The following is a 25,573-nucleotide window of genomic DNA, read 5'->3' as shown; positions in this document are numbered from 1 at the left end:
CTCCATGTATGTGAAATGTTCAGAATAGGCAAATCCATAGAGATAGAAAGCAGATTAGCAGTTGCCAGGAGCTGGATGTAGGGGAGAATGAAGAGTGACAGCTTATGGATATAGGAGTCTCCTTTAGGGTGATGAAAATGTTCTGAAATTACGTAGAGGTGATGCTTGTGTAACAATGTGAATATACTAAAAACCACTGAATTATACAATTAAAAAGGGTGAATTTTATGGCATGTGAATTTACTTTTATGGTGCATGAATTGTATCACAATAAAATGTGAAGTATGAAACTTTAATCAAGCAATATAAGTTGCCAAAAGAGTAGATCTTAAAAGTTCTTATCACAAGAAAAAGAATTGTAACTATATGTGGTGAGGGATGTTAACGGGACTTATTGTGGTGATCATTTCACAATATATACAAATATCAAATGATTATGTCATACACCTGAAACTAATATAATGTTATATGTCAATTATATCTCAATGTAAAAAGAAATATATTAAACACTTAAAATATAACCCAATTATAATTAAAAGTGAAGTAAGGGGAAGGAGAAAATTCAATGGGGTGAGATGGAGGAGAAAACACTTGACACAAGAAAGAAAATGAGAACAAAGAAGAAAAAGGGAGGCTGATTCCATGATTTTTGACATAATAGAAAATTTTTCTCATTGTTCTCTGAGGGTCACTTGGCTGTGGTCTTCAGATTTTTATTACCTATTGATGATTGCCTTTTTTTTTTCTTTTTAAAGATTGGCACCTGAGCTAACAACTGTTGCCAATCTTTTTTTTTCCTCCAAATCCCCCCGTTTGCATAGTTGCATATTTTAGTTGTGGGTCACTCTAGTTGTGGCATGTGGGATGCCACCTCAACGTGGCATGACGAGTGGTGCCATGTCCGCACCCAGGATCCAAACCAGCAAAACCCTGGGCTGGCAAAGCGGAGCACGCGAACTTAATGGCTTGGCCACAGGGCTGGCCCCAAGATAATTGCTTTTTGAACTTCTTTTTTTTTTTTTTTGAGGAAGATTAGCCCTGAGCTAACATCTGCTGCCAATCTTCCTCTTTTTGCTGAGGAAGACTGGCCCTGAGCTAACATCCGCACACATCTTATTCTACTTTATATGTAGGATGCCTGCCACAGCATGGCTTGCCAAGCGGTGCCATGTCCGCACCCGGGATCCAAACTGGCGAAGCCTGGGCTGCCGAAGCAGAACATGCGAACTTAACCACTGCACCACGGGGCCGGTCCCGCCTTTTTAACTTCTAATGAACACATTGACCAATGTTTCCAGATCTTTTAATTGCCCTTAAACTCTTCAGTGGCTTGGTTTTTATTCCAATGGAATGAATGAACTGAGGATATGATATTTTTCTTGGTTTGCATTAGTTAGTGACCAGAGTTAAATATTACATATAAAAGCTATGTAAAATTAAGCTGAGTCTTGTCTGGATAAAAGTGCTCCATTGCCAAATTTAATTCCAATATTTATAATCATATGGAGAAGTCCAATAGGTGATCTTTTTTTTGACCTAAGATAGACATCACTCTCACCCAACTCTTCCAGTCTTATGAGGTGATAATTAATTTGAGGTCTTGGACATGAATTGGTCTTGACTTATTCTCAAACTCCAGATGGGTAGAAAGCTCAGCTTATTGACATAGGGCCTGACATGGAATATGATTACGGGGTAAGCCACTTCCAATAATCAGAATGATACTTCAGGGGCCGGCCCAGTGGCACAGCAGTTAAGTTTGCACATTCTGCTTCGGTGGCCCAGGGTTCGCCAGTTTGGATCCTGAGTGTGGACCTACACATCGCTTGTCAAGTCATGCTGTGGTAGGCGTCCCACATATAAAAGTAGAGGAAGATGGGCACGGATGTTACCTCAGGGCCAGTCTTCCTCAGCAAAAAGAGGAGGATTGGCAGCAGATGTTAGCTCAGGGCTAATCTTCCTCAAAATAAAAAAAAAAGAAATGATACTTCATGGTAAAACAAAGACAAGAGAGATTGCGAACAAGTCAGGTTAGTGGAAAATTATGGAAACTAACAGTAGACTAAGATGGGATGGGTGTTCTGGTCCTTCTTAGAAGTCAGCACAGAGTCTTCCCTCTCCTCTATCCTCTACTGTCAATCAGTCACCAAGGCTGCTGATTTTAAATCCTACTATTACTCAGATTTATTCCTTTTTCTCCAGCCTTTCCCTCAGTCAGTCCCTCTTCACCTCTAGCCTGGTCAATTGCAATAGCTTCATAACAAATTTTCTAGTCTCTAATCTCGCCTCTTAAAATCCACCCTTCACATTATGAAAATGTTATTTCTAAAGTCCAAATCCTACCATGCTCCTGCCCCATTAGTTCCCTGTGTTGAGAGCAGATGAAGCTCTAAGCAGAGATGCTTATGGTGTGGAGGACTGGGCTTCCCTTGAAGGCCATCCGACTTTACCTTACCTGAGCCCCTACCCAGGAACCTGGAGAGACTGAATGCCTGCACTGAATGGCCTGAGCCAGCTGACTCTCTCTGGTAACAGCACTTTGGTCACAATATATAAAGAAGGGAGTATGATTTTAAAAAAAAGGAAACTAAAACCATCAGCTACTAGAGATTGTGTGATCAGCACATCACAGAAATACAAAGTTCCAGTGTACATTTCCAGTGCCAGGCCCTGAGGAAAGTCCAGTCATTAAGTACGCTTGAGTTCAGTCTCCAGCGCTGGTTCTCTAAGTTTCTTGTCCTGGGTCCTCTCATGAATTACAGCTTCTAACTCCGATTCCAGCCCCAGTCCCAAGAACACAAGAGAAATCTGTGAAAAAAGTTTACAGGGAGGCATGGGAACCTCCTCTGAGCTAGCCAATGCCAAGAGTTTTGTTTCCAGCCAAACTTTCATCTCACCCGGAATTCAATGATGCGTTCCATTCTGACTTGTGGAAATCCTTTCCTACCCTGTGAAACTTCTGCCCGTTTCATTATCATCAAAACTGTCTTCAGGTAGTTTCCCTGGCGCTACACAGCAGACTTGGCAGCTGTCTACCTCCCTCTCACAAAGGGATTAGATACTTACTGCCCGAAGGACCATTCCAAGGGTAGCAGTAAGGTTGCTTCTAAGTGACAACTGGCTGGTCTGCTCTGTTATGAAAGGAGTCTGACTTTGACAACTGGAAAATGCCTGCCGTGGGCACAAGTAGGGAAGAGTCCGTGTGTTTGCCCATCCTGGACCACACCCTTGTTGTCCAGGAACTGGCGAGTCACTCCAGTTTACTAGCAATGGGCCTTGAATGGGTGTAGACCCGGATTATTAAAGACAGGATGTCCAGAGAGGCCCACTCCCTTCCCTCCCCCCTCCCCAGCAGTGAAGTTGCATCCCAAGCACAGAACATTCCTAACCCTGCACGTCCAGTGGACTCTTCTCAGCTCTGTTAGTCTAAGCTCTGACCAGATGGCGTCTCAGAATTCCTGTCTGCCTAACTTGTCATTTGTCCAGATGATGTTCTAGATAGAGAGATAAGATTTACGATTCTTGTCCATGCAAATGAAGTTTAAAGAATTTCTCTTGGTTGAGTTGTTGGCATAATAGAAAATTCTTAAGGGTTTTTTTTGGACATTAAATCTTCAGTCAGTGGCTGAGGTCAACCTGGAAATTTCTTAAACATCCTGAGATCACTTCCGCGACTTCCCAGATCAATGAGGGCCTATGTGTGCTAGCAGAGAGAGGAAAAGAACAGGTGTTTGCAGAGTAGGACCCCAGGCCAGAACTTGTCACCATGTGACCATGGACCACTCATTGAACCAAGGCTTTCCAACTGCACCCTCTGGAAAAGGAGTTGAATTGAATGATCTACTGCATGCAGGAATGGGACGCACAGTGTTTTTCCTTCCAAAGTAAAAGCTATGAATTGTTTTTGGTAAATTTCCTTAATTCAGGGTTTTTTTTTAACTCAGAAGGACAGATTTTAAAATGAGAGATTTATTCAAATTATAAGGAAGTGTCTACTCAAATTATTCCTAGAAATTGCAAGATGATTATTTTGGTATTGTGTATGTGTGTGCCTAGTGCAGAGTGAGACCTAGACTCTTAAGAATTATATTAGGGCCTGCCCGGTGGCACAGTGGTTAAGTGCGCACGTTCTGCTTTGGCAGCCTGGGGTTCGCTGGTCGGATCCCTGGTGAGGACATGGCACCGCTTGACAAACCATGCTGTGGTAGGCGATCCATATATAAAGTAGAGGAAGATGGGCATGGATGTTAGCTCAGGGCCAGTCTTCCTCAGCAAAAAGAGGAGGATTGGCAGCAGTTAGCTCAGGGCTGATCTTCCTAAAAAAAAAAAAGAATCATATCAAATATCAAATTATCTCAACTCCTGATAAGTAGGAGAAAAAAGAATCAATGAACCTGTTAGAGGTATTTGGGGGAGGCTCACAACTCAGGAATCCTTCAGGTGCTGAGCCCCCTGAGGGCAGGGACTATCTGTATTCATTTATATGGTCTCCTCAACCCACGTCAGCATTTGGCATGTAATAGGCACTCAAAGAATGTTTGTTGGGGTTCAATGAGAGCCTTTCTCCTATGACTTTGAAAGACAGAGGCAAAGGCAGAGTGAGTTCTCATTAAGGTACAGGGTTTTGGGGGCCAGTCCCATGGCCCAGTGGTTAAGTAGGCCCACTTTGCTTTGGGGGCCCCGGGTTTCGCTGGTTCCCATCCTTGATGCAGACCGACACCGCTCATCCGCCCATGCTGGGGCAGGGTCCCCCATGGCACAACTAGAGGGACCTTCAGCTGGAGTATAAAACTATGTACTGGCGGCCTCTGGGGAGAAGAAGAAGAAGAAAAAAAAAATGGTACGGGGTTTTCTTTCATTTTCTCTCTTCTCTCCTCCCCTCCCCTGCCTCCCTCCTCTCCTGCCCCCGCCCCACATCCCTTTCTTGTGTTATATAATCTGAACGATTTGAAAGGATTTAAGACAGTTCCTCACATTTGGTAGGGGTCTGAGGAGCCTGCCTGAAAATGAAAGTATTTCCAAATGTGTGCGGTAAGAAGCATGGAGCCAGACGTCCGAGCGTATACTGTGTATGCTCTTATTTGCCTAGCGAATATTGAGATTGGTACAGGTGAGGGACGAGAACTCTTGAGGACTGTATTAAAATTCCATTTATTGGAAGTGACGGAAACCCAATTCAGCAAAGAGAAGATACTTAGTGCATCGTCACGAGAATCACTAACCTTAGAGACTACTGGAGCCGGGACAAGAGTGGAGCCAAGAACCCTCTCTTCACCCCTCAACACTGCCTCTTCTTCTTGTCTTCCTTCAACCCACATGCCAGAACTACGCCCTGGTTCCAAGTGCAGAAATCCCAGAGGAGGCTTCTGGTTGGTCCTGCTTAGGTCATATGCCCGCCCATGTAGCCGGTGAGGCACTCCGGTTGGTGGAACCCTAGAATCGCTGACTGCAGTGGGGAAGGGGCAGTCCCCCCGAAGAAGGGGCGCCTTCCTCGGAAGAAAGGAGGGTGCTGGATAAACAAACATCACCAGGGGCCAGGGAGTAGTCATAGAAAAAATGAACTGAACGAGAGCAATTGCTGACTAAGAAGGCCTGGCTTGCTCCTAAATGTTCAGAGAAGTGCTTTTAACTTCAGCGACTTCAACTCTTGTGTACTAGGGTACATAGAAAAAAGAAAAGAAATAGACAAATTAGGAAGATAGCAATATAAATGGTGCAGTCAATTCAGCTGGACGTCCCACTCGCTGAGAACGTGTGAGAATGAGTGGGTATCATGAATCCCATTGGTCTCATTTGGTCTCATCTCCCCGCAGAACAAATAGCTCTTCCTCCTGACTGAGGTTACTGTTTAAACATCTATATTTTTCTTAGAAATTGGAACTTAAACTCAGGCCAACTCCTTTGTTTAGTGCTGAACCAGAAAAGCAGAGATCAGTTCCGACACTGGAGGGAAATCGACTGTGCTGGGCTCACAAAGACGCAGTTAACCTGGGGGTGCCTCCCTAGATTGTTCACGGCCGTTTTGACTGTCTGTGATTTTTACCGTATACACCGACCCATTTTAGAACCTAAACTCCTATAAGATAAGGTGCGTCTTGTGTTTTTGTATGTGCATCGGAGTGTGTTATTCAGATGAAATCTCTTTACAGCATCTCTTTCCTTTTTGTGTAGGCATTGGGTGGAAATGGGAAGGATAACTAATGAGTAGATTTGGGAGTAGATTAGTAAACAAGGAAGGCAAAGATGTGACAATGTTGCAACAGAGGAGTTTTTATTTGTGTAGAGCTTCTGATATTTTAATCATTCTTTAAAATTCTGCTTGATGCTGTAATGAGTGTTTTTTGATTATAGACTCACAGGGCTAGGTTCTTTTGGATCATCTAATTCAGTCTTCCAGCTAATTCTTAAATCCCAAGGGATCATCCAGGGTGGGACTGAATACCCCAGGAGCCTAGGACACCCCTCATTTAGAGCAAACTGCTTCAGATAACTGGGTTCAAAGTTGGGCTCTGTTCCTTCAGTAACTCTGACCTATAGAGTGGTGTTCCCTGTATATTGAGCCCAAATCTGAATGCCCGTGATTTGTACCCTCTGATTTATATGTGCTCCCAGGGTAACATGGAAATCATCTAATCCCTCTTCCTCTTGGCGGCACTTCAATGCTTTGGGGAGACCAGTCACGTCCCTACAAGTCTCCTTTCTATTTTCTCCTGCTTTAGTTTCACCAGCTGTTCCTGATGGTGATGGTGATGATGATGATGATAGTAGTAATAATAATCAATGTTTATTGGTTACATATTATGTGCCAGGTGCCAATTAAGCAATTTATATATATTAATTCATATAAATCTCATAACAACCCTATGAGGTAAATGCTACCCCCATTTTATAGATGAGGAAACTGAGGCACAGAGAGGTTAAGTAATGTGCCCAAAGTTATACAGCCTGTAAGTAACAGAGCCCAACTTTGAACCCAGGTGATTTGGCTCCTAAGACTTCCCTCTTAACGCCAGGGCTGGATGACACTCCTCTACTGTCACGTTGTCCCCATCTATGCTAGAATGATGTCCAGAAGTGGATACACTGCTACAGCTGCTCTCTATGGATTGCGTTTCTAACACCACCCAAGTTTCCCTTAGCTGCATGCTGTACCTCGTAAACAGCGATGCAGAGGGATGCTCGTCAGTGTTCTTTACCAAGGTGGTTATGCCTGGGCCTCATTCAGTGTGTGAAGTTAACTCAGACCAAGCCCATTAGGACAATTGCCACAGCTTTTCCCCAGTATTTAGGCAGCTAAAACTAGGGACCACGTATCATAAACGAGAATTCTCATTGTGTGTGAGCATCAACAACTTCTGTTAGAGCAATCAGGGTCCATCTTTGGGTCTGGGGTCGCTTTCTGTAGCTGCTGTTAAACTCAGGAGAGTTAGCCAAATCATGTGGCTTCATTAGTATTTGGTTCTATAACCAGAGCCTTTTATTTTTCAAATCATTCATGATTGAATATCTAACAATCCCCTTAAGGATTTTATTAAAGTTGAGTGTCTTTGTAAAAATATCGGCCAATGATTAAATATGGTGGACAGAAACTGATTTACAGGCAATAAACTGGAGTTATAAGTGATATGAAGGCTGTGTGTGTGTTAAAAGACAGACAGTTTTCAGAATTAACATTTTATAATGTTGCTATTACAAACATATTGCCTAACTCTGGAAACTGGCCTAAATTACTGGAACTTAAATAAAACATCTTGGAAGAAAATAATGACATTCAAGTCAGTAAGACATAATTTGCTTTATTTTTTGAGTGGTATCTACAACCATCCTGAGATCTATGTTCTGAAGCTCCCAAGCTCACAGCTGAATTTATATAAGCTAATATCGCTCTGCTTGCACAATAGATTTCACATTTTAGTGCCGAACATTAACATTGCAGAAGTGGGGGTAGCAAAGTCATTGTGCCCCAGTGATGTCCCTGATTAATAAGAGGTGATGTACATGATTAATATCAAGTTGCACTTGTTGCCAAATTTTTAAATTTTTTAGTTTCAGTACAGACCATTCTGCTTCATAAGTCTCATTCATTCATTCATTCAATGAACAATTAAGGGCTCAGTCCTGTTGAAAAGTCCTGGGAATACAATAAGACACAATCCTGCACCGTAACCATGTGATCAGATTTACCATTACCAATAATGGGCATTGGCAATCAAATCAAACATCACCATGTGCCTCCTGATGTGAGGGACTAAGACAGACACAAGATCACCCTTATTGTTCCTTGCCAAAATTGTTTAACCCGAATCTAATCATGAGGAAACAGTCAGACAAATCCCAATTTGGGGACAGCATACAAAACTGGTCTGGATTCTGTAAAAATGTCAATATCAAGAAAAGAAAAAAATAAGAAAAAAAGGCAGGGGACTGTTTAGGATAAGAACATTATAGAGAGCCAGCCCTGATGGCCCAGTGGTTAAAATTCGGCTACTCCACTTCGGTGGCCTGAGTTCAGTTCCCAGGTGTGGAACCACACCACTCATCTGTCAGTGGCCATGCTGTGGTGGTGGCTCACAAAACTGAACCAGAAGAACCTACAGTTTACACAACTATGAGCTGAGGCTTTAGGGGGTAAACAAGGAAGGCAAAAGGAGGAAGATTGGCAACAGATGTTAGCTTAGGGCAAATCTTTCCCTGAAAAAAAAAAAGATCATAGAAACATGACAATTAAGTGCAATGAATGAACCTTGATTGGATCCTAGATTTTTTTTAAAGTTGTAAAGGTCATTGTTAGGACCACTGGGAAGTTTGAATATCTATTCTATATATTATATTGTATTATATTTACTCCATATTATATATATTATATTATGTATTGTATTAATGTTTCATTTTTGGAGTTTGATAATGATATTGTTATTATATAAGAGAATGTCTTTATTTTCAGAAGATATATACTAAAGTGTTGAGGTAAACGTCATGTGCCTAAAGCTTACTTTCAAATGGTTTAGAAAAAAACCCTTTTATATCTATATTAATATCAATTTTATAGTATACATTGATTTTATATTTTATATTAACAGATATATTAATATCTATCTTATGTATATAGCTATCTATATCTAATTATTTTATTAGTTTCCTAGGGCTGCTGTAACAAATTACCGCAAACTGGGTGGCTTACAACAAGAGAACTTCATTTGCTCATTGTTCGGAAGGCTAGAAATCTGAAATCTGGGAGGTGGCGGGGCTGTGCTCCCTCTGAAGCAGGGAGGACCCTTCCTGGCCTCTTCCAGCCCCTGGGGGTTGCCGGGAATCCTTGGCATTCCTTGGTTTGCAGCTGCATCGCTCCAGTCTTTGCCTCTGCTGTCATGTGATATCCTCTCTGTGTGTCTTTGTCCAAATTTCCCTCTTATTATAAGGACACCAGTCATTGGATTAAGGCCCATCCTAATCCAGAATGCCCTCATCTTATCTTGATTAGATCTGCAAAAATCCTCTTTCCAAATAAGGTCATATTCTCAGGTACTGGGTAGACACGAATTCTGGGGGAACGCTATTTAAACCAGTATAGTGTATTTTATAGAGGGAGGGGGAGGGGACAGGAAGAATGAATGTACAGTGTGGCAAAATGTTAGGAAGTCGTGAATTTTGATGAAAGGTATGTGTCTTTGTACCATTCTTTCAAGTTTTCAAAAGATTTTAAATATTTCAAAATAAAATACAATTTGGGAATAAAAGCTATCCAAAAAAAAAAAAAAGAAAGAAAAGGGACGCTGCCTTTGCCTGTAAGGCTATCTTGATGTTATGGAGGACACAGTGGAGTGACATGCATCAGATGAACTCAGTGCATACGTGACAGGAATAGAGATGACAGTGCTAACTCAGCTTGGGCACATTAGGAAGGGTTTCCGTGAGAAGTGACACCCAACTGAACAGAGTTTTGAAGGCCAGTGTGCAAGTCAGTTGCAGGGGGAGTGTGCACTTGGGGAACCGCCAGCAGGCCAGAATGGCTGGAACAAAGGGCTTATGGGTAAAAATGGTGGGAGTGGAGCCTGGAGAGAGGCAGGAAGCACGTCGTCGTTGAGGATGCTGCATTGTGAGAACTGGCTTTCGCCATGAGGACCAGGAGGAGCCAAGGCGGGATTTTAAGCAAGGTATAAACTGAGCAAATTTTTGTTTCGGGGCTAGGGGTGTGGAGAACCCTAGAGACAAACCAGTTAGGAGACTGGTGGGACAAGCCAGAGAAGAAACAAGGGGCATCAGGGGAGGGGAGGGTGTGTGAGAGCTCTGAAGGAGCTAAAACCGAAAGGGCTTGGCCACTGAATGGATAAAGAGGTTGCAGAAGAGGGAGGCGGGGGGAGGCTTCCCCCGCAGGGAACGCAGGAGGAAGAGAAGGAAGGTCTGCAGGCAGAGGGTGGAGGAGGGTAAAGCCTATGCTCACCTTGGATGTGCTGAACTTGAGGACTTAGGTGATGGGCCTCAGCGAGGTGACCTGAAGCCTAGGAAATGGACCTGGCCTGGTGACTCAAGCACATATTGGTGTTAAGTGAAATCATGGATTTTGAGATTTCTCAGTTAGAGTAGAGAGAAGAAGAAGAATGTAGGGACAAGGAGAAGGCTGGCCAGGGAACCCCAAGAAACAGGGCAAAAGAAGAAGGCCCAGCAAAGGAGACCGAGGAGAAGTGGACAGAGAGGTTGGAGGAATGCCAGCAGCATGGCGTCAGGGAAGTCCAAGAGGAGGGAGTTTGTGAGGAGGGAGTGGACAGCAATGTCAGACAGCACACGGGGGCCAAAGACAATTAGACTGGCATGAGACCTCTCCGTTTTGCAATTGAGAAATCTCAGCGGTTTCAGTAGGGCAGAGGCCAGATGGCCAAGGACTGGGCATTTAATTAAAGGTGAGGAAGCATAGAACCAGTCAAGGCAGAATGTTGTTTCTAGAAACTTGGCTGAGAAGAGTGGAGAGATAGGACAATAGTTCCCAGGAGGCAAATGGCTGGGGGCAAATGTTTGTTTTTATAAGAAGAGAGAAACTTTAGGCGTGTATATGGCAAGGCAAAGGGGCCAGCAGAGGGTTAGGCTGAAGGTAGCAGAGAGCAGAGATCCCTGACAACGCAAGTCCTGAGGACCTGGGACCCAGAGCATGGGTGGAAATACCCCGTTTTCACTGAGATGGTGAGGCGAGGGGGCTGGAGGAGAGGGAAGATGTGGGCCTCGGACCTCTTTGGTGCCTCAAGAGGGACAAGAGAGAGGAGGACAGAGACCAGGCAGCGTCATCACCACAGAGATTGTGATCGGGGTAGACAGGAGAAGGAGGATGGGTTAGCCGAAAGGGCTCGAGAACAGGGTTACACATGAGGGAATTTGGAAGCAAAATGAAATGCGAAGATGAAAATTCAAAATGGAAAGTGGAGTTGGAGGGAGAGAATGGGGCCTAAATATTATCAACTCAGGGGATCAGTAGTCCTCCTTAAGTAATGAAACGGGACTTCTCCCTCCCCCATCCCTCAGGTACCTGCATGGGGGGTGTTAGGTTTGAAAATCAGCTCTTACAAGGGTTGCTTCAATAGATTTGTGGGCAGGATTCCCAGACGACAGGCTTCCATTAATACCACTGATACAGGAAGTTGGGTTAGTGGGCAGGCCCTGAGAGCTTTTTGTTTGTTTATTTGTCCGTTTATGAAAGAGTAGAACATTTTCCCTCCCTGTATTACATTAACTGTTAAATGTCCAGGTGTTATGGCAACTGGCTGCCTGCTCTGGAATTTATGGGATGCATTGGCTCACAAACAGAGCCGTCTGCAGGTACGCATGTGTGGCCACAGGGCTCAAATGATTTCCTCTGAAAGGGATTCCCTTCTCCATTTTCATTTATGCTTCCCTGGCAACAGTGCCATGCACAGCCCCCTCATGTGGTTCCCGGACCTCCATCCTTCCAGACTTGAGTCCAATGCAAGAGAACCATCATCTCTGTCCCAGCTCCAGCAAAGTCTAGTCTAGACTGGCTTAGGGCAACACAATGTGCTGACCTCTCCTGCCTGGGTCACATGTTTTCCCTGGAACTATCTGGGCTGACAGAGGCGAAGAGGGGTCCTGCTGAGGAAATATGGGCACAGTGAACAGGAAACCACTGATGAAGCGATGCTGGATAGCCAAAACCACAGAATTCACACAGCATCTGGCTTAGGTCCAGAAACTCTGGGTAGAGTTAAAAAAATTTTTTTTAATGATTATAGATTTACAGGAAGTTACAAAAATAATACAAAGAATTCTAGTGAATCCTTCACCCAATTGCCCCCAATGGTTATATCTTACGTAATTATAGTACAATATCAAATGCAGGAATTTGACATTGAAACAATGGGTGTGTATAGTTCCATGCCATTTTGTCACATATATAAATTCATGTAATCACCATTGCACTCAAGATACAGGACTTTTCATCACCACAAAGATCCCTCTCATTACCCTTGTAGTGTCATATCATGCCCCACCCACCCTCCCTAACCCCTGGCAACCACTAATCTGTTTTCCATTTCTAATTTTGTCATTTTAAGAATGTTATATAAATGCCATTCCTTTTTATTGCTGAGTAGTATTCTATGGTCTGGATGTACCACAGTTTGTTTAACCACCCACCTACTGAGGGATTTGGTTGTTTCCAGTTATGGACTATAACAAATAAAGCTGCTGTGAACAATCGTGTACAGGTTATTATGTGGACATAAGTTTTCGTTTCTCTAGGATAAATGCCTAGGAATGCAATTCCTAGGTGATATGGTAAATATATGTCTGGTTCTTAAAGAAACTATAGAACTATTTTCCAGAGTGGCTGTAGCATTGTGCATTCTCACCAGCAACGTATAAGAGATCAAGTTCTCCATATCTTCGCCAGTGTTTGTCACTATTACTAATTTTCATTTTAGTTATTCTAACAGATGTATAATGATATCTCAATGCAGTCTTAACTTGCCTTTCCCTAATGGCTAGTGATGTTGAACTTTTCATGTGCTTATTTACCATCATAAATCCTCTTTGAATGTCTCTTCCTGTCTTTTGTTCATTTTCCAATTGGATTGTTGCTTTTCTTTTTGTGTAGAGTTTTGAGAGTTCTTTTAGTAGAGCTTTTCAAGGTTCTTAAATATTCTTCTTTCAAGAACAGAACCTATTCTAATTTTGCTCTTACAAACAGGCTGTTGACAGTAAACCCATCCGTGCTTCAATTCGGATGGGAGGATCCAATCCTTTATTATTCGACAGGGGCATTTCCCCCCATATCACATTTGAAAATATTCTGCTGCATCCTTTGCTCTTCCCCAGCCATGCCTGGAGCCTTCCCCGTGAGCTGCCTCTGGAGTAGCCTGACCTTTGGCCTCAGACTTCCTCTTGAGCTCATCCTCTACTTTGTGAGCTGAAACCAAGCCTTGGGAATTGTACTTCTTTTCCAGGATCCACATGCCTCTGGATGCAAAAAAATAAATGCTGGTAGGCTCCTGTGCACTGCTGCTCTGTGCACCAACCAGTTTGGGATTTGTCTGCTATCCCAGAAGGCAATGAGTAAATGGGAAAGGGCAGAAACTTACAAACCTGACATCCTAAAGACAGTGGCCCCCTTTGAACCTCGTCAATTTGCAGCCACAGGAAGGAACTAAAAGAATGTGGAAGAGAAGGCCTCCGGGAGGAAGTCTGGAGTACACTCTACACCATGCAGGACAATGGGCTTCCCTGACGCCCCGAGTCTCTGGCAGGTTATTTTTAACTGCCACATTGTAAAGTCAATGTTTGCACTTTGATAAGTGTCCTGTCCAATGGTTTGTTCTAAACTCTGGCCTGGGAGGTTACCATAAGAGCCTTAGAGTGGTATGTGAGAGAGAAATGGGTGAGTGAAATATAATAATCCTGTAGCTGCCAGCCCCGATATCCGTGACAGATCAAACAATCAGTGTGCATTGTGTTTCACTGCTTGCATCACCTGGTCATGAGTTGTCAGTGGAATTTGTGGAATGGATTGTTCTCTTGGAGTCACTCAATATCCCTGAACAATGGAAGCACACATTCTTAGTTTTATATAAGAGCTAGTAAGGAATGTTCCATCCACCCGATCAGAAGCAGGGAGCCGTTGCTGATGACTGCCTGCCTACCTGCCTTCATTCTCACTCACTCTCCTTCTCCTCATCCTCCCCTCCTGTCTTTAAGGAAGAAGAGAAAGAAGAAGGGAAGGAAAGACAGATCCATGCGCAGAGGTCACTGATTCCACAGGTTAGGGGGAAGATAAACATGAAATATGAGAAATAAAGGAGACCTGGGTTTTTCACTTCATAGAATTTGCTTATATTCATTGTTGGTTTTTCTCGTTGAATACTTTTGTAGAAAAAGGACATCAAAGCATGAGGTAACTCTTGTGAGGCCCGACTTTACTCATTCACTGAGATTTAGGAGGTGAGAAAGTCCCTTCTCCAACTGCAACATTTCAGGGTTTTTTGGTTGCAGGTAACACAAAGCCCAACTCAAACTGGGTTAAATCATAAAAGAGACTGATTGACTCAGCCTGGAAAGTTCAGAAGCGGTGGTTTTGGTGTTGATTTGATTGAGTAACTCACCAGACATCTTTTCTTTACCTTCTGTGCTGTCAGTTTCAAGCTAGGGCTGGCTCCGTGTTTCAGTGTTCATCTCCAGAAAGAGGAGGCCTGTGTTGAGTGCTGGCTGATGGCCCAGGACCGAGCCCTCTGGCCCAGGAACCAGTTCCAGTAGCAGTGGAGGTGGGCTCACCCCAGAGATGGAGACATGGTCCCCGTGGCTGCTTCACAGTGGAGAAAGGGTGGAGCGGATACCAGGGCGACAACCACAGCGCCCACCGGTACGGCTCCTAAAAAGTGCCTTCTAATTCCTGCACTGAGGATTAAAACTCCTTTAAGAGGGCAGCAAGCCTCTCATTCTGAAATATGAGATAAAATTGAAACAGAAGCAGCGAATTTATACTAAAATGTGTTGAGGGAGTAAATTTTTACCATTGCAAATGTCAAGTGAGCTAAGAAGTAATTTTATTTTTCTGTAGTTGAATTAAATTAACTCATGAGCTCCAATTTCTATTTGCTAATAGAAAAAGAAATCTTTCTAATTCAAGATAAATTTAATTACTTCTGGTTTAAAATCCAGTCTTTTTTTTTTTGTTTGTTTTTTGAAAAGCACTGGTTAGCATTTAATAAACCTCCCTCCAGGTGATGTCAAACCACCAGGACACACAGCCTCGATCTTCTCCTCAGCTCTTCTGCTGAAGAATTTGGCCTTCACCAGGACAGTCTGCTTTGGGGGCTTTGCCTTCCCTAGAACTTTCTAGTAGCCCTAGAAGAACAGAGAAAAGGGTTGATAATACACCCTGGCACGTACCAACTCCCTGATGGGTATGAGGAAAGACGCTTGTCTGGCCACTCCTTTTCAGAGCCAGCAAGACATGCTCTGATCTGGGCACTACTGGGGGCACTGATTGCCCTCACTGGTGAATCAAGAGCAGCAGATTCTCTCCAAAGACTCCAGCACATCAGGACCAGAGCTATGTCAGCTTGTGACTCTAGTTTCAGGAAACTGAGTCCTTCTTGAGTAAATTCTTAGTCAATTCAACATTCTGCTTCTCCTCCCACTCCTTTTTTTTCTTTTAAACCTTCTCACTAAGGATGATCTCTGTTCCTCTTCTGAGCTGGCTTTGGCTTTTGGCATCTGTCCTCACTGCCATCCACCATTGTGTCCTTGCCCTTTGGCTTCCAGGCCCACACACCATAAGGGCATTCCCGGTCCATTGGCTTTCTCTCAGCCAAACTCTTGCCCGGTCTCATGGGGGAAGAGTGTGAGGGAAGCCATGGGAAGACATCTGCTGCTCTGATGCTGCAGGAAACATGGAGGTGGAGATGGTGGATGTGTCTCAGATGGTCTCTCCGGCTCTATCTGTCCTGCAGCCGTCTCTACTCCACTAGGGCCCCGCATGTTGCACAGGGCTCTCTGTGAGAATATTTCCTTGGGACTCTCGATGGGGAGTGGAGGCACAAGTCCTGCTCTGAGATCTTCAGATCCTTCTGAGAGATTCTATCATCCCAACCCCCAGGGTTTGGAGTTTCCATCAGCGATACAGACCAATAACTTACTCTCTTGTTTTCTTTCTTGCTTTTCTTCCAGCCCAGCAAAGATTTGTTAAAAAAATCACGTCAGTCTAGTTGGAGGGAGGGGGGTTTATGTGTTTTCCTTCTTTGAATCTCTGGGTTGTGGTATAAACCCTACTACTTAGTAGTTTTGCTTTAGGTCTGGGCACTGACCACAGTTACGTGATTTGGAAGTGTTTTCTCAGCTTTAGCAATATAATAGATCTTTCTCACTAATTGAAGAGTATGGCATACTCAAGCTATATTTCTTATTGATTTTGTCCCTGGAAACACATTTGGCACAATTTCTCCTTTGCTGGGGCCCCTGGTCCAATTCTCTTGAGGTGAGTGGTGATCTATAGAGATCTGATACTCACTTTTTTTCTTCAGAGATTCTCATTTTTAACACTGAAAAAAATGGTCTTGTCTGAAAAAGCCATTGCTTGCAAGGCAAATGGGAAGGCATTTAGGAGTAAATGATGCCTGTTTCTGCTGTTTCAGGAATGGGTTAGTTTTATGAGCACAGATTAACAAAGTGTTGGATAAACACTGGGTAAAGTCTGGTTGAATACTTTCAGTGTGTGGTGTTGCAAATTCATGTCCATTTCCCTTTTTCTGTGGGGAGTCTGCTTCCTGAAGAGACACCTGCAAGTTCTAGGCTCCTAGGACAAGGCTTCGAGCAGCTGCGGCTCACAGCCACAGCTTGACATCCTCCAGGCTCTTGCTAAGAGATACACACTGCTTGGTTCCTTCAATGTTTAACTTAGAGTAAATACCACTGAAATGGGTGGGAATTTCCTTAGGATTAAAAACTGTGTATAGTTCTGTTATCTTTAGATATTTTTCAGTAGATATTGAATCTAACATTCTAGGTGAGCATGCAATAAACACTCGCAAGATAAAAAATATAACTTGGAGGAAGAAAACCCAGGGAGAGGTTTTATCTCCCAGTAAAGGGACAGAGCCCATGAGATCTTTGACTCTCACTCATACAAGCTTCTAATAAACTGACCATGGAGCAGAGAAGACCAGATAGACATGTAACACTCAGACGAGAAGCCCTGCTCACGTTTTGTGTCTGCATCCTGTGGACAGGAATGGTCACACATGGGATGCTGGATCCTGACTGGCTGATCTTTGGAGGAATATCCTCCTAACCAGCTTCTCAGCAGACTCAAATGTATAAAACGGAATGTACTCACTTTCCCAGATTGCCCTGGGGTGCATTAAATTAGCCTGGACAGTGACTTCTGATCTTTCTAGTGTAGTAATAGCTGGGCTGTTTGCTTGGCTTTGCTATTTTAACCTCCCACACCCTCCCACTCAGAGTGTTCATGTACTAGAATCATTTTACAATGTAGCCAATGAGATGACAGGATGTCCATTAAAACATTAGTCAGATGGTGACCATAAAAGCACTGAAAATTGAAAGTGCAATCCAGGGGCCAGGCCCGTGGCTGAGTGGTCAAGTTCTCGCGCTCTGCTTTGGTGGCCCAGGGTTTTGCTGGTTCCAATCCTGGGCACAGACATGTCACTGCTCACCAGGCCATGCTGAGGCGACATCCCACATGCCACAACTAGAAGGACCCACAACTAAAATATACAACTATGTACTGGGGGAATTTGGGGAGAAAAAGCAGAAAGAAAATAAAAGAAGATTGGCAACAATTATTAGTTCAGGTGCCAATCTTTAAAAAAAAAAAAGAAAGAAAGAACAGTCCAATAGGATAACGTAATAAACTGAGGGTTTGGCCTACGTCCCAACACCAGCATCATACAGGGACTCAGCTACATCAGTCTTCAAATGAAGAGAAATATGTTTGTGAGAATTTTACACCACCACACGAATAGGTTGGTGGCACACTGCAGTATAAAGCAGAGGTCAAGAGCACAGTTTTTGTAGTCACGGCCTTGGAGCTAAATCTCAGCTTGGCTGCTTTCCTAACCCTGGCAAGATACTTAACCCTATCCAACTTGAGCTTTTCCTCCAATGCACTGTGAGTGGTGTATGTATGTGCCCAGAGATTGGTCCTCTCAGCCCTCAAAGAGGTGCTATGATGAGAAAAATATTGGAAACATCACTATAGTCTGAGATTGCGCATCTATCAATCATAACTTATTTTCCTCATGGGGTTAGTTTAAGAATTAAATGCGGATCCCCCCAAAATGTTCAGAACAGTGCTTAATAAGCGATTACCAAATAACAATGTGCCCTGTCCACACAGTCTTTGGCCAGCCATCCAATTTAGCCAGCATTTGGAAAACGCCTAAAAGGTAATTGCCTCCCACTTCATTGCACAAAGAGAATCCTGAAAGCCATGAGCAAGGCCATCAAACAAATAATTCCTTTCCAGGAAGGTCAGTGATGGTGCCCTTGGAACCAACCTCAGCTCTCTCTGCCAATTTGCTCTTAAAGGCTTCCTTGTTTTACAATAAGTAGCTGGAAAGTATAAATACTTGAGTCGCCTCTTCCACTGGGAATAAAATAATTTCCTCAAATTTGAGAGCCTGCTGCAGTTCACTTCCAATATGTAGGAAGAATCAGGGCCATGATTATGTTTCCTCATATAGCAGGTCTTGATGAGCTATTGTTTTGTTTCATTTTACTTAGGAACACCTTATAGTAATTTACCTCACTATTCTGCACTTACTGTAGGAACATATATATTAGGGTCAGAGAAGTGGCAAGACTTCAGTAGGGTCACTAAAGTCAGAAACCATTGTTCTCATCATTCTAAAGCCTGTTTCCATTTGTCTCCAAGGGGCTGGCTACTCTGGTAGCTTAGCAGATAGGTGACTGTGGGTGGAAGACAGGTGAAGAGTGTCTGGGCATCAACTTAGAAGAGAACACTGTTGTGGAAAAGCCAGGAACGAGCTCACAACTTGTGCAGAATGTTTAGAAGCAACACACCCTGCAAAGGTTTTGTATTTAAAAAACAAAGTCATAAGTATATAAAACCACAACCCAATCAGCTGTTTGGAAGTGAAAAATAATAACATTATTACGTGCACCTAATTTTTTTTAAAGGAATTTGCACACAATCTGGGAAGCTGTCAACTAAGTGGAAATTAAGAGAGTCTTACTTTAGCCAAGTTTTATTTTTCACAACAGCAGAACACATCTCTGGATCTGGGATAACGTCTTAGAGCAGAGATGAGAATCTGGAGACTAGGTTTCCCATGTCTGCTCTGCAACTATTTAGTTCTACAACCCTGGGCAGGACAAAGAAAATCTTGCATCATTCTCCACCTGTAAAATTATTATTTACAAGGTTCAGGTGTCCATGGAATGAAATTCAGAGACCCAGGGGTCCAATAACAGAGATTATGCGTGGAAAGACCTGTGCAGTGCATGGCCTTCTGGTGCGTGTATAGAGCACAGAGTCCCAGGATATTAGAACTGGGTGGAGCCTTAGGGGTTATTCCAACTCTTTCATTTGTCTTTGCTTATCTCTATTCTGACCCATTGTGCATTTATTTTACAGATTAAACTTATAAAACAATCTTATTTCCTGTATTTCCAAGCTATTGGGGGTGGGTTTGACCTCATTGGAGTTCCCAAGTTCCAACATTTCTGCTTATTGTGGTCATAGCACTTACCACATGGCAGATAAATGGTCTGTTTACTTGTCTGTTTCTGCTTGATGGAGAATTCCTGGCCATACAGGGCCTCTCACTTTTTGAGCTCTATATCCTCAGGTCTGAGCAGAATGTCTGAAGTAGAGCAGATGCTCAATAGTGTTGATTGCTGTCATTGCCAGTTGATACACAAAGAAAGATGTAGGCCAATCAGATTGAATTTAGACTTATCTGAAGACATGATAAGTTAGCAAAAGAGTGATACCTTCATGGAGCCTAGACAATGATGGAACATGAAAGGGCAAGCACTTGTGCACCACTGCAGGTTGGTCATCATCGTTAGCCCATGGTTTCTCATGATGGGCACAAGACAAGCGCAATCTCTGGTGGGTGCTCTGCCCACTGTCCTGTCCTTAAAGCCAGTCTTTCTAGTCAGCTGGCTTCTGGTAGTATTTGGCCAGTGGGAGATGGATGATTAGAGGGTGGGAGGAACACAGAGCCAGGTATTTCTCCGGTCTCTTGATCTCAGACAGTGTCTGTGACAGTGGTTTTGTTTTCTCCAGGACATTAGATCCTGCCTGCCATCCTCCACCAGGCTGACTCCAGCCCCCCGAGGCGGTGGGGGTGATAATAGCTGCCTGCTGTGGCTTGGGAGCTCATCCACTATCTATATAACCAATTCCTTCTGTTACATTCCCACTGTGTTTTAAATACTTAGAGTAATTTCTGTTTTCCTGAATCGACTTTGACGGACACATGCACTGTTCTAGCTTCCCTTACTGGCGAGAAACTACCCCAGTAGTATGTATTGAACACTTATTTTATGCCACAAACTGTGCTAGGCACTGAGGATGCAAAAATGGATAAGGTGTTGTTCCTGCCCTGGAGGAGCTTAACAGTCTGATTGAGGAGACAGACACGTCAGCAAAGACTCTGTGAGGCACTGCAACAAATTTATTAGTGAAGTTTACTAAGTTCACAGTGGTACATGAGCCTGGAGGGAGAAATGACTAACCTAGGGGAGGGGAGAGTCCGGAGGGCAGCAGAGTTAAGTTGCCGTACAGGCTCTGGAAACTGCTAGATTCATATCCTGCTTCCAACATTTATTAGCTGTATGACCAGAAACAAGTGGAATTTTTTTTGTTTGTTAGTTTGTTTTTAAAATCTCATTATGTCTCAATGTCCTTATTGGTCAAATGTGAATAATAATTATAACTACATCATTGTGTTATGTGAAGATTAAATGACTTAATAGATATAAAGCGTTTAATACAGTGCCTTGCTCACAGCAAGCCCTAACAAATATTAGCTATTATCATGATTAATATTGCTTGAACAGTGAGGCAATTATAGGTGTTCAGCTCCTAATACAGTACCTGGCACACAGGAGGTGCTCAACAGATATTGGCTGACTCAGTGAATGAATCAACTAAATAAATACATGAATGAATGGGTTTACCAAGCAAATGATGAGGGATGGGAAGAAGGGCATTCCAGGCACTGAGCAAAAGCATGGTGGTTTGGAAGCCCACGAGTCTGATTGGTTTGGATATATGTGTCAGTCTCTTATGAGTTTGATTCATGTGAGGTTTCCCCCCATGAACTCACCTCTGGCTGCAATGACCAAATCAGGATCCCAGCCTCAAAGCTGAACTGTCTCCTTCCTCTTCCTAATGGTTCTTCTTTGTAAAGTCAATAAAAAACATTCAAAGAAGGCAGGCTTCAATGGGATGTGGTGGTGAGAGTGGCGTTGCCAGATTTAGCAAATAAAAATACTGGACATCAAGTTAAATTTGAATTTTAGATAAATAACGAATAATGTCCAGACATTAAGATAGTTGTTGTAAAGTCTGTGCCATGCGCACACAGCCCATGACCCGTCAGCATTTTTCTAAAAGAAGAAATTGGCTGTTAATTTGACACATGCTCCACTGTCCTTGTTTCAATTTCCCCCTTGGGGACCTTGGAAACGATTTCTTCTCTGGCTGAAGTTTTATGTAGTTCAAGAGCCCTTATAGTAAGTGGCCTAAGAGCTTTCCAGGTCCAGACCAATACGCCTTCCTCCGAAAGACCATCCTAGTGCTGAATGGCCTTGGTGGTTACTTTCTGGTCTGAACACGCACACAGCACTTCCCACTTCTAATTCATATTTGACACTTGGGATGTGCTACCTTGCATTGCTAGTTATCTTATTTTTTCATGGGCCTTTCATTTTTGACTAGATTACAAGGGAGTAGAGTCCATTAGCTTATGTTTTGGTATCTTCCAGCCCAGCACACAACAGGTGCTCTGTATACTCGATTTTTTACAAGCCAATACATGCAGAAAAAAATTGTCATTTCCGTTGGATGTTACCAGCCATTGGGAGGCATGTTGCCTAATGGACTTTGGAGTTAAACTGAGTCTGAATTACAGCTCCTCCTCCATATTTAATATTAGACTCTGGACAAGTTTCTTCACATTCCCCCTTTATAAAATGGGTACAATACTAACTGACTTCTCAGGATTGTTATTTGGATTAAATTGATTCACTTTAGACTATTTAGCACCTGGGAAACATCTCCTGCTGGAAATTATAGTTGTACTAATGGCAATTAATAAAACTTAGGGGACTGCTCCGTAATATTCTGACCACCATTTCATCCCCAAACTTCAACTGGAGGAAGTAGAAACCAGATTTGGTAAGGCATTTTCAATTAGCCATTTTATTGAGTTGATTTAATGTTTACAGAAAACCAACCTACAATGGAAACCAGCTCCTCACTGATGGTTCATGGTCATTTAATGAATAACTCATCACCATAAAATAAGTGGGCAGAGGCTGGCCAGGAAGCATGCTGCAAACAATTGTATATGAGTCCCTTGATTGTCACTGTTCCCCCATGTCCATCTCCCTCCTTACAGCACAGAGTTTTTGAGTGACTGAAGTTAGTCTGGGCAAGGATTCCAGACAGGGAAAAGCAAATACATGAGTCAGGGGTCAGGGGAGAAGAATAGGCCAGAGGGGGAGGCAGAAATGCCCGGCTGATAATTGAAAGATAATGGATGTGGGGGTGGCTTACAGCTGCATAATAACAGGGGAGCCAGACACCCGAGCTTTCTCAGGCATCCACACAAGGCCCAGGGTTACAACTCATCCTAAAAGAAGATCTGTGGAGCTTGGATTTCTAAATATTTGGGCCACCCAGCATGGCATTTTGGAAAATGGCACTGTTGAGTAAAGCCATTAACAAATTACTTTCCTTTCATTTCCTTCACTGGCAGGACCTTCTGTTTATACCTCCTTACTAGCATGGGAAGGAGTACATTTGCTGACAAGCATTTGTGTGCAGTGGGCCACTTGATGGAATTTTTATCATGCAAAAATGATCCCAGATGATGAGTTGAAAGATTGCCAGGAATCTCTGGAATCTAATTAACCGTCCGTTGAGCATACAGAAGTTTCATTTAAGGGTAGAGTCAAGGTGAAGAACTTATAAAGATAAGCCATATTGATTACTTTTGCAAATATTTGGACGTTGTAATAGGCATCCGTTCCAAGCTCGCTCTCAACTAAATAGGAAGCTGGAAAACTGTGATGTTGTGGACCAAGGATAGGTCTTGAGGTTAGATTTTTTATTTCGACACCTAGCTCCACCATTTATTAGAGATTATGCCTTTATCTATTGGTGCCTCTGTTATCTCAACTGTAAAATGGATATAATCCTTCTCATCCCAGAGGTTATGAGGATTAAACCAAATAATAAAGCAACCCGACCCTGACCTAATGAAAAACACTCAAAGTTTAAATATCCCTTTTATTTTCTCTTCTCTTTCTTATTCCTACTTGCCCAGCAATTTTCTGTGACTATTCTATGTATCTGATTGGAAACAGCCGTTGCTAAACTTATGAATAATGCAGGAGACCTGAAGGAGAAGAGCGAGTGAGCCATGAGGCTACCTGGGGGAAGGCATTCCAAACAAAGGGACCATCTGGTGCAAAGACTATGCCATAGATGTGTTCTGGACAGTTCAAGGAATCTCAGGGAGGCCAGGGTGGCTGAAGTAGAGTGACCCCAAGGGAGAGTGACAGGAGAAAAGACCAAGGAGATATAGAGAGCCAGATTGTGTTCTTGTGTATGGCCTTGAAGGCCAGTATGAGGACTTGAGCTTTTGCTCTAAGTGGGTTGGGAAGCCATTAGAAGGTTCTAAGCTGAGGAGTAACGTGTTTGACCTAGTTTTAAAGAGATCACTCTGGCTGCTGTGCTGAAAATACATTATGGGATGTGTATCAAATCATCACGTTGTACGCTTTGAAGTTACACGTTATATGTCAATAATACCTCAATAAAGCTGGAAAAAACACAAAAAGAAGGAAAATCACTATAGGGTAGGGATGTGGAGTGATTAGAGGGGACACATGGGCAGAAACAGGAACATCAGTTAGGATCCCACTGAACATCCAGGCGGGAGATGGCGGCAGGTCAGAGCAGAGCGGTCGCAGTGTGGGTGGTGAGAAGTGGTGGTCAGACTGTGAACATATTTTGAAGATAGCGATTTAGGCTTTGCTGATAGAGTCAATGTGTAATGTGAGAGAGACTTTTTTAAGGTTTTTGGTCTGAGAAATTGGAAAACAGTGATGCTATTTGCCATAATAGAGCAGGTTCAGGGGTACGCCAGGAGCTTAATTTCAGCCTTGTGAAATTTAAGATGCCAAATAAACACCCAACAGAAGGCAATTGAATATATGAGCCTGGAGTTCAGATAAAATATAGGCTATGGAAAGAAAAGGGGATATAGCTGGATGAGGATGTAGGATTGAAAGGTTTGCTAGGGGGTTTTTTTGTTTTTTGTTTTTTTTGGAAGATTAGCCCTGAGCTAACATCTGCTGCCAATCCTCCTTGTATTGCTGAGGAAGACCAGCCCTGAGCTAACATCCATGCCCATCTTCCTCTACTTTATACGTGGGACACTTGCCACAGCATGGCTTGCCAAGCAGTGCCATGTCTGCACCTGGGATCCGAACCAGCGAACCCCGGGCTGCTGAAGCAGAACGTACAAACTTAACTGCTGCACCACCGGGCCAGCCCCTGTTTTTTTCTTCAGATGGGAGAAGTAATAGAATGCTTTTTGGTGATGAGAATAATCCAATAGAGTAGGAAAATGTGATAATGGCTGAGAGGAGACAATTGTGGAGTAGTGTCCTTGAGTAAGTGATAAAGGATGGAATCTAGTGCACAAACGGATGACGCAGCTGTAGAGAGGAATGTAGCTGGTCCACCCCTTCACAGAAAGGATGACAAAGTATATACAGATAGAGGTAGAGAGGTCCATGTGGTGGTACAAGTTGGAGGAGTTGTCTTCTGATTGCATCTGTTTTCTTGGTGAAATTGGAAGTAAAGACAATGTGAGGATAGTGATGAAGGACTGGAGGTTTTAGGAGAGTGACAAAGCTATGAAATTGACCAGGGCAGTGGAAGAACAGATTTGAGATTGCTAAGTGAATGGATTTAGAATTGCCAGGTAGCACTAAGGGCTGACTTGAGGTTGAAGGTCATGGACGCAAACTGAGACCAGCCAGTTTCATCTGGGCAGATAAAAATGTGGAGTAGATGGGGAGCTGGATTTAACCAAAACTGGAGTTTTGCCAATTGAGCATGAAGAAGGGAGAGAAGAGCAAAAGAGCTGAGAGTTTATTCAAATAACTGATCATAATGATAGTCCATGGACATTAAAATAGGTAAGGAAGGAAGTGAGCACATGAAATGGGTTAGAAGCAATGGAAGACCCTTAGGACCAATGAAAGCTATGTCTTTATGGGATCAAAAAATTGTTGGAGTCAGAGAATTAGAGCAAATGAACCGAAAAGAGAGGGGAGGAAATGC

General features: G+C 43.2%; 1 protein-coding gene and 1 non-coding gene across 3 annotated transcripts in view; one reads left to right on the top strand and one right to left on the bottom strand.

Moving 5' to 3' along the window:
- SHROOM3 (shroom family member 3) overlaps positions 1-25,573 on the top strand; it is a 253,208-nt gene that overhangs the window by 16,477 nt on the left and 211,158 nt on the right. The gene's annotated exons all lie outside the window — the stretch shown is intronic.
- Positions 15,450-15,579, bottom strand: LOC124237716 (small nucleolar RNA SNORA3/SNORA45 family). The gene has a single exon (XR_006888099.1). It is a non-coding gene; the product is annotated as a small nucleolar RNA SNORA3/SNORA45 family (small nucleolar RNA).

This window comes from Equus quagga, chromosome 3 (assembly GCF_021613505.1).
Source record: "Equus quagga isolate Etosha38 chromosome 3, UCLA_HA_Equagga_1.0, whole genome shotgun sequence".
NCBI classification, from domain to species: Eukaryota; Metazoa; Chordata; class Mammalia; order Perissodactyla; family Equidae; genus Equus; species Equus quagga.
Note: the sequence above shows the minus strand (reverse complement) of the source record. Positions and strands in the feature narration are given on the sequence as shown.